We start from the raw sequence: 14,041 nt of genomic DNA, 5'->3' as shown, positions 1-14,041 counted from the left end.
CATCCAGGATGGCACATCAATGCGAGCTGTGGCAAGAAGGTTTGTCAGCGTAGTGTCCAGAGCATGGAGGCGCTACCAGGAGACAGGCCAGTACATCAGGAGACGTGGAGGAGGCCGTAGGAGGGCAACAACCCAGCAGCAGGACTGCTACCTCCGCCTTTGTGCAAGGAGGAGCAGGAGGAGCACTGCCAGAGCCCTGCAAAATGACCTCCAGCAGGCCACAAATGTGCATGTGTCTGCTCAGAAACAGACTCCATGAGGGTGGTATGAGGGCCCGACGTCCACAGGTGGGGGTTGTGCTTACAGCCCAACACCGTGCAGGACGTTTGGCATTTGCCAGAGAACACCAAGATTGGCAAATTCGCCATTGGCGCCCTGTGCTCTTCACAGATGAAAGCAGGTTCACCCTGAGCACATGTGACAGACGTGACAGAGTCTGGAGACGCCGTGGAGAACGTTCTGCTGCCTGCAACATCCTCCAGCATGACCGGTTTGGCGGTGGGTCAGTCATGGTGTGGGGTGGCATTTATTTGGGGGGCTGCACAGCCCTCCATGTGCTCGCCAGAGGTAGCCTGACTGCCATTAGGTACCGAGATGAGATCCTCAGACCCCTTGTGAGACCATATGCTGGTGCAGTTGGCCCTGGGTTCCTCCTAATGCAAGACAATGCTAGACCTCATGTGGCTGGAGTGTGTCAGCAGTTCCTGCAAGAGGAAGGCATTGATGCTATGGACTGGCCCGCCCATTCCCCAGACCTGAATCCAACTGAGCACATCTGGGACATGTCTCGCTCCATCCACCAACGCCACGTTGCACCACAGACTGTCCAGGAGTTGGCAGATGCTTTAGTCCAGGTCTGGGAGGAGATCCCTCAGGAGACCATCCGCCACCTCATCAGGAGCATGCCCAGGCGTTGTAGGGTGGTCATACAGGCACGTGGAGGCCACACACACTACTGAGCCTAATTTTGACTTGTTTTACATCAAAGTTGGATCAGCCTGTAGTGTGGTTTTCCACTTTAATTTTGAGGGTGACTCCAAATCCAGACCTCCATGGGTTGATAAATTTGATTTCCATTGATAATTTTTGTTGTCAGCACATTCAACTATGTAAAGAAAAAAGTATTTAATAAGATTATTTCATTCATTTAGATCTAGGATGTGTTATTTTAGTGTTCCCTTTATTTTTTTGAGCAGTGTATATATCCTATGCTTCATGTAACATAAGATGGCGTGATTTGAATAGACCAATCCCTGGCCTCCACATAGCCGAATCTCCTCTGTTTTAGGGGGCCCCTATAGTAACACTTTCCAGATGTTTCAGCAAAGTAGAGTAAAGTTCATCTAACCAACAATATGAAAACCTCAGATACTACATATTTATACTACTAATTAAGTCTCGAAAACAAAAAGAATAGGATTATGACAAATAACAATTTTTATTACATCAGGCTTCTTGTGTAACTTTAGCAATAAAACCAAGTTTATGGAGTGTGAACACATTTTTATGGAGTGTAAGAGCGAAAAACCTGTCTGGCAGCTTTCTTTCCAAATATCCATCTATCAATCAAGACAGGAAAATTCTCTCATGGCCCCTCTGCCCCAGGCGACCACCTAAGTACTCCAGATCATTTTATAAATCTTTATCAATACATTTTAAGCTATGGTGCAATCGAATACACGTGAAAGCCTCAGAAAACAAAATAAAATCAAAAAATGTCCACATTCAGGCTGGTCGACCCATCGGACCCTCCCGTGGATTCTCTCTGTCCCTGCCTAGACCCAATATCCCTAAGCGTCAAAGAAAAACGAAAAACATCTGAGGTCCCCACATGTACCCAACAACAGAAAACATAATTCTTCAAAAAATTTATACAGAAAGAATATGACACAAATTATGTATTACACATGCAAATATGTATATATTTCAGTGCAGACACTGGAATGTAGTCCACTACACTGCAGCTCCTCAGCAGTGTCGACTTTCAATGCAACGTCGATGATAGAATCTGAACATTTCCACACCGTCCTTGTTCAGCTTCCTCCAGCTTCCTCCAGTTTGAGTATTTGAATACCACTCTACACATTCCCCATATGCTTCTGGAAGAAAAGAAAACACCAACCAGTATCTTTTGCAAAGCAACACATGACAATTAAAACATCAATATCAAAAATAATATATACAAATTATATATAAGAATGATATATAAAAATGAATCACATTCCATTTCCCCCCCTTTGATTCATAACAAAACACTAAATATCACAACAATATGCAAAGAAATTTGAAAATTATCGCACAATCAGAAACATATGTGGATAACCTTTTATGAAAATTGGCCATATATGTAACATACGCTCTCATTTCATCTTCCAAAAGAGCCAAACTTGGACCCTTTCCGCTTGTTCGCAAACAAGGCGTAGGCATCCTTCTTCCTGTGACCAGTTCATGGGGTGTCATACGTAGATCACGCAACTCACTTGAGCGACACACCATTAATGCTAAAGGGAGCGCTGCTATCCAGTTGAGACCCGTATGCTGGAAAATCTTGACAATGCGATTTTTCAAAACCATTAATTTTTCACAAATCCCTTGTGGGTGATAAACTGCTCCTAGACGTTGCTTAATTCCCAATTTTTGCAAAATCAATTTCACTGATTTATCCACAAATTCTTTCCCATTATCTGAGGATATTCGATCGGGAAGTCTCCACCTGCTTATGACTTCTTTACACAAGAACTTGGCAACCGACTGACTGTCTTTTCGCTTGGTTGGACAGGCCTCCGGCCATCGTGAAAATCTATCCACAACCACCAGCATGTATCTTTTCCCTTCAACTGGTTTTATCATATCAACAAAGTCGATAACCAACTCACGCATAGGACCTCTCTGTGTTGGAATGTGACCAGGAAGAACAGTCACACCCCTGCGAACATAATTTTTCAGACAGATTGTGCACCTGCCTATGACATAGTCAACCTGTTCAAGCAAATATGGTGCCCAAAAACCATACTCCTTTGTGATATTTCTCCTAACCTCCCCCCTTCCAACATGAAGTGTGCTTCCTGATTCATCAGACCTAATAGGTCTAGAGGCGCTACTATCAACCCCTCATGGTTTCTCCAAAGACCCGTAGCATCTTTGACGGCACATTGGTCTAGCCATAACTGTTTGTCAATCGTAGACGCAGCTTCCTGCATCAAAATCACATCCTTAAGCGTACTTTTGTCTTCCAAGTCCACTCATGGAGTGACCAGAAAAACCTTGCCCAATTTGTCCACTCCTGTGACGGCTTTTGCAGCTTCATCAGCAGCTTTGTTCCCTTGTGTGACTTTTGACACATCTGTTTTATGAGCTGCACACTTAGCTATCGCTATCTCTTTAGGCTTCATCATAGCATGGAACAGTTTCATTATTTGCGCATGATGTTGTATCGGAGAACCATCTGTTTTCTTAAACCCTTGACCTTTCCACACTGCTCCAAACAAATGACATACATTATGTGCATATGCAGAATCAGTATATATCGTCACTCGCTTTCCTTCTGCTAACAAACACGCTTCTGTTAGCTCCACAAGTTCAGCAAGTTGTGCGGACGCAGGCTGTGGTATTACTTCAGCCTTTTCAACAACAAATCCAGTTCCTTGGGCTTTAACTACTGCATAGCCAGCACACAATTTATCTCCCACACGATAACAAGACCCATCAGTCCAATACTCCAGGTCTGCCTCACGTAATGGAAGGGCTTGCAAATCTGATCTAAGCCTCGAGTATTTCTCTACTTCTTGAACACAATCATGTGGCTCACCATCCTCTGAAGTTGGCAAATTCTCGTCTGGATTCACCGTATCACACCTTACTAGGGTGACATCTTCCTGCTCTAAGAGCCTATGATAGTCTCTGAGCCTAGGCATAGTCAATGTATATTTTCCATAGTTCAGAAGATTTCTGAGACTATGATGGGTAAGAATTGTTACTGGGTAACCCATCGTAACAGATGATGCTTTGTCATACATTAAATATACTCCCACCATTGCTCTGTAGCACAGTGGTAGCCCTAGTTCTACTTCTGAATAGGCAGTAGAGTAGTAGGAAATAGGTTGAGGATTCGTCCCTGTACCTGTCGGCTGACAAAGAACTGCACATGCATATTTACCTCCAGTAGAAGTAGACACATATAGCAAGAAATTCTTAGAGTAGTCTGGTAGTGTGAGTGCTGGTGCCTCTTATAACCTCTGTTTGATCGTTTCAAATGCTACAAGGCCTTCCTGTGTCCAGGAAAGATTGCTATGGAGTTGACCATTCCCAGTATCTTTAACCATAGCTCTCAAAGGTCCCGTCAAACTAGCATAGCCCTCAACCCAGGCTGAAGAATAACCAGCAATACCAAGAAATGTCATCATCTCTCTGACAGTTCTAGGCTTCGGAGCCTTACGAATAGCTTCCAATTGACTGTCAGAAATGCTTCTGTGTCCATGCATTCTTTTCTGACCCAAATAAACAACCTTCTCCTGGCAATATTGCAACTTTTTCTGTGAAACCTTATGCCCCTTTTCTACCAATACCTGTAGCAATTTAATTGAGTCTTTATGACATGTTTCCTCATTCTGTGAACAGATAATTATATAATCCACGTACTGAATGACAGTGCTTTGCAATATCTGATCTATCCCTACCAAATCGTCCTTCAGTTTGTGGTTCGATCCCTTGGATTGCTTAATCTTTCAATGGATACTGATTCTTCCAAGGAGGTCTGGCTCCTCTTCAACTTTCACCGGTTGGGCTGATTTCACAAGTCCAATATCAGTACTGTGTTGAGACCACAAACATTCTGGAACTTGTTGCAACATCTCCTCTTTCATAGGGTTTGAATCCATCTTCGCACTGCAAATAGATTCATGTGTCATCCGTACAGCTTGTGGCTGTCCTTGTCCTTGAGCCAAAATCATGATTTTGAGAAATCGCTGATCTTCACTCCTCCAAATCGCCAAATTCTCTTTCATCGGTACAAAAACAGCTTTCTCTGCTTCTGTAATCATTTCTCCTACATGCTTCTGCTCATAGTCTTCAGAAACCAACAAGGTCACATGTGGCACACTCTTCTCAATCTCAAATTCTTTATCCAGATAATCGTCTGTGTTTATCATCATAGCTGCTCCTTGTGGTCCTAAAATTATGCAGCCCCATCTGCAGTTTAGCTCGCAAAATTGACTGCTCTATTTGACTCACATCTGGATCATTTCCGGTAATATTTCTCCACACTTGATGAGCTCTTGACACATAGGCTCTCTGATTTTCTTGTTGTCCTAGTGGGTCAATCAGAATGTTGTCAGGATGCACATTTGTTGGAAACGTATCTTTCAGTGCTCTCCACAGCCAATTTCTACTTGCAGCTAACAACTCAGGATCATTCACCGCAGTCTCCACATATCGATTAAGTCCAGCTCTCTGAAACATTTCTTCCATACCTGAAATCCCAAGGAGATTAGCCAAAAGTCTCTTAATGTCTCCTATGGCAGACTGTGTTCCCACCGTAATTTCTTCCAACTTTGAAATCCAAGGATGTGCTCCATCTTGAAGAGTAGGCAGCTTCTCAAGTATATCTGACATATCGGTATTCTGCAAAGGCTTATACTCCAGGTTCTGTCCTCGGATTATCACTGGCATCATCTTCTTACTTGTGCTCCCTTTTTTTGGCCGCAATGTATACTTCCCCTCCAATTTTTGGGATCCTTTTTTCAGCAGTTTTTCCTTCTGTATCTTCAGCTTCTTGAGTTGTTCTTCCAATTCTCTTACTTCTTCTAAATTATTCGACTTATTCAAGCATGATATGCATCGATCCATATCTCTTTCTATTTCTTCTGTGCTAGTCATTGCAGGATAAAATCCTCTTGAACATGAAGCACCTTTAATCTCCAAATCTTCATCGCTGTCTCCATCTTCACTTTCATCAGAGATCAGATCTCTTGTATCCTTCTTCTTCCAACTTCCATCACCCCTTCTTTCCGCTCTGGCCAACCTCCGTCTGATCACAGGGTCATATCCACCCATGATCTCTTCTGAATCACTCTGATCATCATCATCATCTTCAAATTCCATCCTCCTGAACCTCACTCTACCCTTAGTTTCTAGATGTGTCATTTTCTTCTTACTTTTGGAGTTTGGATTCATCTTTATGATCGTTTCTGCTTGTCCTCTCTCTATTATTCGTTCATCTTCATCTCTGATGCAATAATCACCCTCCTGAATGATCACTGGAAGCTGAGGATAGACGTCCTTAAACTCTACTTCTTCCTCGTAAGGTGGGGGTCTTTTTGCTGAATCCGTATGTGAGAAAGGTGTATTGACTTACCTTCGCCTCTTTTGCCATTTTCTCTATACCTCTGCCTCTTTTATCTTTTGTATCTTTTATCAGTTTTTGTCCCTCATTTTCAAACAACTTAAGAACACCCAGCTCTCTTTGTCTCTTTTCTTTATGCTGTTCCCCTTTTTTCCCCTTCTTTTGATCTGCCTTATACGTGGACACAAGCACTTGCATTATTTTAATTACATCTGGGTTAAGAGTCCCTTCCACTGGCCATGGTTGTTCAATGTCAGGCCAACGTTTATGCCATTTTCCAGATAACCTTGCAATACCATTAACTAGAGCGTTACTCTTTTGTACTACATCAACAGGAGTAATTACTTTCATAGTTTTGATGTCCTTTTTCCGCATTGTAACAACTATTTTATATTCCTTTATTGTGAATTATTTTATTATTATTATTATTATTATTTTAAACTAATTAATTTGTAAACCCAAAAATACTTTAAGCTATGTAGCTTATCTTTCCCTCCTATTTTTTATTTTTTTTATTTTTTTTATTCTACCAAATTATTGATTAGTGGCTATCTTACCACATCCGATAAAGAAAAGTAAAGGAAACTAGTCAACTTCAGAGCAATCAAAAAAGAAAGACTATGTAATCCAGCAACACTACAGCACCCACAGACCAATTGCTTAATAAGCACCCAATCACCTTAATTTTACAGAATAATCTCAGTGCTGGATTTCCAACACAACTCTAATCAAAACAACCCATGCACAAAAAAAATAAAAAATAAAATCCAATGTGTAATTCTCAATTACATCAATTGATCAGTCTGTTGCCAAGTCCCCTGCCAAATGGTCACAACATGAAATATTTTAGGCATACACAAACAGATAAATGCCCTTTATCGAGAAATGTGTCTCTAATATCCTGTAAGGGAAAGTTAGTTTGTGGATAGAACAGTACTGGCCTTAATTGGACTGGATCCGGGACAGCACACGCTGTCGCGTGACGCACTGGTCAGCACCTCCTCTCTCTCTGTCTCCTCCTTCTCGTCTCTCACACCACAGGAGAACAAAAGAAACAGACAACAATTTAGTATTTTATGTACTCACTGGGTTATTTCAACCATACAATACAGATATTAAACTATTGGAGTAATCATCATATATGTTTTCTTAGTCAAGCAACAGCCGCTTAACAAACAGAATACTTTATTTGTGTGTATTCAAATCTCCCCCTCCTTCTCTTCGCAGCTATAAATCTGCGTGTCACAACAGCTCAGTGCAGGCAGGGGAGTGGCATATTCGTTCTGTGTAACGGTAAACTCCTAGAACTCAAACAGCAGACAGACCAGCTGTCTCTCCGTTCTTTCCAACAAACCACATTTACCACACAGACAACAGTAACACTGAACAAAACGCACAAACCAACACAAAACATAGAACACAAATCCTACTTCGAAGTTACTTAACTTAACTTTAGTCTATTTTCTCTCTCCTCTTTCTTCACCCATTCTACTCCAATCTGCAGATTTATACTTATTTTCTTATCCATTACAAATCCTCTATATACAATCATAACGTCCTCCCGGGGGCTCATAGATTTTAACAAATTTGAAAACGTTCTCTCAAATGGAGACTCATAAGGTTTTAACCGTAATTACAGTGGGGAAAAAAAGTATTTAGTCAGCCACCAATTGTGCAAGTTCTCCCACTTAAAAAGATGAGAGAGGCCTGTAATTTTCATCATAGGTACACGTCAACTATGACAGACAAATTGAGAAAAGAAAATCCAGAAAATCACATTGTAGGATTTTTAATGAATTTATTTGCAAATTATGGTGGAAAATAAGTATTTGGTCACCTACAAACAAGCAAGATTTCTGGCTCTCACAGACCTGTAACTTCTTCTTTAAGAGGCTCCTCTGTCCTCCACTCGTTACCTGTATTAATGGCACCTGTTTGAACTTGTTATCAGTATAAAAGACACCTGTCCACAACCTCAAACAGTCACACTCCAAACTCCACTATGGCCAAGACCAAAGAGCTGTCAAAGGACACCAGAAACAAAATTGTAGACCTGCACCAGGCTGGGAAGACTGAATCTGCAATAGGTAAGCAGCTTGGTTTGAAGAAATCAACTGTGGGAGCAATTATTAGGAAATGGAAGACATACAAGACCACTGATAATCTCCCTCGATCTGGGGCTCCACGCAAGATCTCACCCTGTGGGGTCAAAATGATCACAAGAACGGTGAGCAAAAATCCCAGAACCACACGGGGGGACCTAGTGAATGACCTGCAGAGAGCTGGGACCAAAGTAACAAAGCCTACCATCAGTAACACACTACGCCGCCAGGGACTCAAATCCTGCAGTGCGAGACGTGTCCCCCTGCTTAAGCCAGTACATGCCTATGCCCGTCTGAAGTTTGCTAGAGTGCATTTGGATGATCCAGAAGAGGATTGGGAGAATGTCATATGGTCAGATGAAACCAAAATAGAACTTTTTGGTAAAAACTCAACTCGTCGTGTTTGGAGGACAAAGAATGCTGAGTTGCATCCAAAGAACACCATACCTACTGTGAAGCATGGGGGTGGAAACATCATGCTTTGGGGCTGTTTTTCTGCAAAGGGACCAGGACGACTGATCCGTGTAAAGGAAAGAATGAATGGGGCCATGTATCGTGAGATTTTGAGTGAAAACCTCCTTCCATCAGCAAGGGCATTGAAGATGAAACGTGGCTGGGTCTTTCAGCATGACAATGATCCCAAACACACCGCCCGGGCAACGAAGGAGTGGCTTCGTAAGAAGCATTTCAAGGTCCTGGAGTGGCCTAGCCAGTCTCCAGATCTCAACCCCATAGAAAATCTTTGGAGGGAGTTGAAAGTCCGTGTTGCCCAGCGACAGCCCCAAAACATCACTGCTCTAGAGGAGATCTGCATGGAGGAATGGGCCAAAATACCAGCAACAGTGTGTGAAAACCTTGGAAGAATTACAGAAAACGTTTGACCTGTGTCATTGCCAACAAAGGGTATATAACAAAGTATTGAGAAACTTTTGTTATTGACCAAATACTTATTTTCCACCATAATTTGCAAATAAATTCATTAAAAATCCTACAATGTGATTTTCTGGAAAAGAAATTCTCATTTTGTCTGTCATAGTTGATGTGTACCCATGATGAAAATTACAGGCCTCTCTCATCTTTTTAAGTGGGAGAACTTGCACAATTGGTGGCTGACTAAATACTTTTTTTCCCCACTGTAACAGATTTCCTTACAAAAAACTAAAACCCCTGTTCTCAACCAAAACATATATATGTATATATATCTAACATAAAATCTTATCATAGCATGAGTCGAGCATATAACTCTCTGCACAATCCACACAGCTGAAACAGAGCAGAGACATCTTTCTTTGCGCACACACACACTCTCTTTCTCTCACACACACATGAAAACTTTCCTAAAGCATGCTTCCGCCGCTCCTTTTCCTTTATTTTCCTTCCTAAAATTGTGCTGCCTTGAGTTGCAGATATTCAATGAGTGGCTACTTCGGACATATAGCTCGTCAACTATATAACGAAAGGTAACATACAATTGAATTTTTTATTCTACAATCTCCCAGTTCCTTGGAACTGACCCGAAAATTCACCTAGTGACTTTCCAGGATTTGCGGCCCATCTAATGATCGCCTCATTTGAGGGCTTCCGTAGATCAGCGGAAACGTTATACCTTTTTCCTTAGTTCCTTGTCCCTTATTTTATTCCTCTATTTTATTCCTTTTTCCCTTTAATTTTATTCAAGCCAAATTTCCCTGGGCCCAGTGTTATCAATTCCTTTTTTCCTTAGATCTTGTATTATATTCACACTCCCCCCTGTTTGCGTTGTTTCCAACGCAAACAACATTTAGGAAATTTAGAACGGAATCTCATCACACAGCAATCACAGCATGGCACACACAGGTTCTTCATGGTGCATCCCCTCAACGCACACACAGCCACACGAACTGACCAGCGCCCAAAATTGTGAGAAAGCTCACCTTATTAGCCGGCCTCTGGAGCGGGAGTCAGCTCGGAGCCCATGATGGAACGTTGAAACAGACGCAACACGTCCCAAAATCCTCGTTGCCAATTTCTGTGGTGTTGAACAACGATGCTGCGATGATGTGTTGATAAGAAATCCGCTGACACTGTACTTGATTATAAAGGTTTATTATATCAAAGATTTCAGCATCAATTTACAGACTCTGCAGAATCTGGAGAGCAACGAAACCAATCCCAAATATGATTACTCTCCCTGTCCTTTTGTTAAAACATGGTATATATATCCTATGCTTTATGTAACATAAGGTGGCGTGATTTGAATAGACCAATCCCTGGCCTCCACATAGCCGAATCTCCTCTGTTTTAGGGGGCCCCTATAGTAACACTTTCCAGATGTTTCAGCAAAGTAGAGTAAAGTTCATCTAACCCACAATATGCAAACCTCAGATACTACACAGACTAATCTACTGTTTTATTGAAGCATGTTTACTTGCCAACAAATTAAGGTTTAAATGATACACCAACTCCCTGCATCATTTGTTTTAGCAGTAAGCTTGAAGCTAGTTTATCCAAATACATTTCAAGAATATCACAATGAATTGATCCAGAAGTTGTAGTCAACACTTTATTGGTTTCTGATGCAGCTGTAATCATTTAGTCACTTCAGTACACTTGTAGAACACCATTATATACAGTGCATTCGGAAAGTATTCAGACCCCTTGACTTTTCCCACATTTTGTTACGTTACAGCCTTATTCTGAAATTGATTAATTTATTTTCTTTCAAAAACATGTTTTTAGACATTTTTGCAAATTTATAAACAATAAAGAACTGACATATCAGATTTACATATGTATTCAGACCCTTTACTCTGTACTTTGTTGAAGTACCTTAGGCAGCGTTTATAGCCTTGAGTCTTCTTGGGTATAACGCTACAAGCTTGGCACACCTGTATTTGGGGAGTTTCTCCCATTCTTCTCTGCAGAGCCTCTCAAGCTCTGTCAGGTTGGATGGGGAGCATCGCTGCACAGCTATTTTCAGGTCTCACCAGAGATGTTAGATCGGGTTCAAGTCCGGGCTCTGGCTGGGCCACTCAAGGACATTCAGAGACTTGACCCGAAGTTGACCTGTGTTGTCTTGGCTGTGTGCTTAGGGTCGTTGTCCTGTTGGATGGTGAACCTTCGCCCCAGACTGAGGTCCTGAGCGCTCTGGAGCAGGTTTTCATCAAGGATCTCTCTGTACTTTGCTCCGTTCATCTTTCCCTCAATCCTGACTAGTCTCCCAGTTCTTGCTGCTGAAAAGCATCCCCACAGCATGATGCTGCCACCACCATGCTTCACCGTAGGGGTGGTGCCAGGTTCCCTCCAGACGTGACGCTTGGCATTCAGGCCAAATAGTAAAATCTTGGTTTCATCAGACCAGAGAATCTTGTTTGTCATGGTCTGAGAGTCTTTAGGTGCCTTTTGGCAAACTCCAAGTGGGCTGTCATGTGCCTCAAGCTCAGCAGCAGCAGGATTAGTCTGTAGGATACACAGTAGTCAGTGATTAGCCAACATTTTACTACTTTGTTCCTATCCATACACACTCAAACAAGGTATTATATCCACCCACCCCCTTAATTTCAATAGATCATGCATACTAACCTTCACACAATCCCCACTCCCAACAGACACAAGTCAGTCACCCACACCATCTCCTCCTTACTAATGCCTATTTTTCTCCAATTTAGACTTCAAGCCTTGCATGAACAATCAACCATAATACAGAAAAAAATACAGTAGAAGTTGTAGCCTACTTGTAAACACACCAACTATGACAACAAGACACAGACCATGTTTATGCCTAGCTCCTGTTTATTTATTTGCTTATCATGGAGTCATGGAAAGATTGAGTAGATTTTGGTAAGATTTTAGAAGGTTCCTGGTGCTGAGCTTGATGTTGATGGGATCGGACTCTAAATAGAACACATAGCCATGTTAGCCTCTGCAGTAGTTAGTTAGCTAGCTAACGGTTAGCTAACATAATCTAACGAAGCTAACGTTAGCTTGCAAAGTTACAAATCACATCGCCAGATGGCAGCTGGCTAATTACATTGATATGCTTTGAAATGTCTTGCCAGCGTATTATGAAAGCTAGCTAGCTAGCTAGATTTTGGTTTGGATAAACAAATGTAGTTCACTAGCTATCTAGCTAGTTAGCTAGGTAAAGTTAGCTACGTTACCTCAGCTTGACTTATTTTCTGCTGCGTTGATGTTGGCTGATCGGATGCCTTCCTCTTTGAAGTAAATTGGAAAATTGACGCTCAACGACATGGCAACCCCATCAGTTGAGTCTTCAGCTCCGTTTCAAAATCCTCTGGCTGAATGTGCTGGCTACAAACACAGACATTTTGATATTTCTCACATCAACTGGATACACCTCCAAATCGCTATGAATTCTGGACATTGTGGTTTGCTTACAACCAGGAAATGTAGCTGGCAGAAACAATCGTATTTGTGTGTAATGAAGAAATTCAACATTTTTACTACACACATGATATGTTAATAACATGGACATCTATAGAGAAATAGAGCAGCAGTGAAATGTCCCTTTAAGAAAATGCACTCACAGCCACAAATCAATATGGAAGGTATGTTGTTAAAACATTATTCAAGGTTTCTCTCATATTGGAGCTTTTCCCTGGTTCATCTCTGAAAACATGTTTTGTGTTGCTACTAACTTCGCTATCAGAAAACATGAAATTCTGTCCTTTTCTCGCAGTTTAGTGTTTTTTGTCATGAATCTTGTTCTGGAGGCAGCTCTGCACAGTAGTCACTAGCTGGCACAGCCACAAAGTCATAAAATCTGATTTTAAACCTAACCCTAGCCTTAACCACACTGCTAACCCTAATGCTTAACCCTAACCTTAAATGAAGACCTAAAAGCTAATTCTTGTTTTCATGGATTTTTTCAACATAGCCAATTTTGACTTTGCAGCTGGCATATCCAGGACCAGACTCATGACAATAAATGTCAACCTGCCCTTTTCTCCAAGAAGAAAATACCTTTCAGCTTCACACACCACATTCCTCTTTCTGTTTTTACCTCTCTTTGTTTCCTTCGTACTTTGCCCTTTGCCATCCTTTTCCCTCTCGCCTCACCTCAACTTTTTATTTTCCCAACATGTCTTTCTTTCTCTGCCCACTACCTCTTCTCTCATCTATCACTCCATATTGCGTTTCTCCTTTCATCGCTCTGCCCCATACATTTTTTAGCAGGTCAACTGATCAGTGGTTGGACCATCCTCTGTGCTTTAGTTGTGTGTGTGTGTATTTGTGTGTACGTGTGTGTGTGTGCGTGCGTGCATGCAAGGGCATGTGTGTATGTGTGTAGTTTATATTAAATCAAAGTGTTTTGATTTGATTACCGTGTGTATATTTCCATGTTTAGTATAAAAGCAGGTGAGAGATAACCCTGAAAGAGCACCGTGCGTCAATACCAACAACGACATAAAGATATACTGAACAAAAATATAAACGCAACATGCAACAATTTCAACGATTTTACTGAGTTACAGCTCATATAAGGAAATCAGTCAATTGAAATAAAGAAATTAGGCCCTAATCTATGGATTTCACATGACTGGGCAGGGGCGCAGCCATGGGTGGGCCTGGGTAGGCCCACCCACTTGGGAGCAAGGCA

General features: G+C 41.7%; 1 protein-coding gene across 1 annotated transcript in view; it reads left to right on the top strand.

Annotated features, from left to right (window-relative positions):
• The window catches only part of LOC311121269 (uncharacterized protein), a gene marked incomplete at both ends in the record, with an annotated part of 63,429 nt that overhangs the window by 10,188 nt on the left and 39,200 nt on the right, over positions 1 to 14,041 (top strand). The window lies entirely within an intron of this gene.

Source organism: Coregonus lavaretus, assembly GCF_964263955.1.
Source record: "Coregonus lavaretus genome assembly, contig: HAP1_SCAFFOLD_1911, whole genome shotgun sequence".
NCBI lineage: Eukaryota > Metazoa > Chordata > Actinopteri > Salmoniformes > Salmonidae > Coregonus > Coregonus lavaretus.
The sequence above is the reverse complement of the archived record's forward strand: the minus strand, read 5'-3'. Positions and strand labels throughout refer to the sequence as shown.